This window comes from Acinonyx jubatus, chromosome B1 (assembly GCF_027475565.1).
Source record: "Acinonyx jubatus isolate Ajub_Pintada_27869175 chromosome B1, VMU_Ajub_asm_v1.0, whole genome shotgun sequence".
NCBI classification, from domain to species: domain Eukaryota; kingdom Metazoa; phylum Chordata; class Mammalia; order Carnivora; family Felidae; genus Acinonyx; species Acinonyx jubatus.
The window spans coordinates 139,194,418-139,194,796 of record NC_069382.1 but is presented as its reverse complement, the minus strand read 5'-3'; positions in this window follow the sequence as shown (position 1 = coordinate 139,194,796).

Here is a 379-nt window from a genome sequence, read left to right as displayed (position 1 = left end):
ACAAAACAGATGAACATAGGGGGAGGGAAGGAAAAAGAAGATAAAAACAGAGAGGGAGGCAAACCATAAGAAACTTAAATGCAGAGAAAAAACAGGGTTGCTGGAGGGGAGGGGATGAGCTAAATAGGTAATGGGCATTACAGAGGGCAGTTGTTGGGATGAGCACTGGGTGTTATATGTAAGTGATGAATCACTGAATTATATTCCTGAAACCATTTTATTTTTATTAAAATTTTTTTTAACGTTTATCTATTTTTGAGAGAGAGAGAGAGAGACACAAAGTGCGAGTAGGGGAGGAACAGAGACAGAGGGAGACACAGAATCTGATGCAGGCCCCAGACTCTGAGCTGTCAGCACAGAGACATGGGGCTCAAACCCA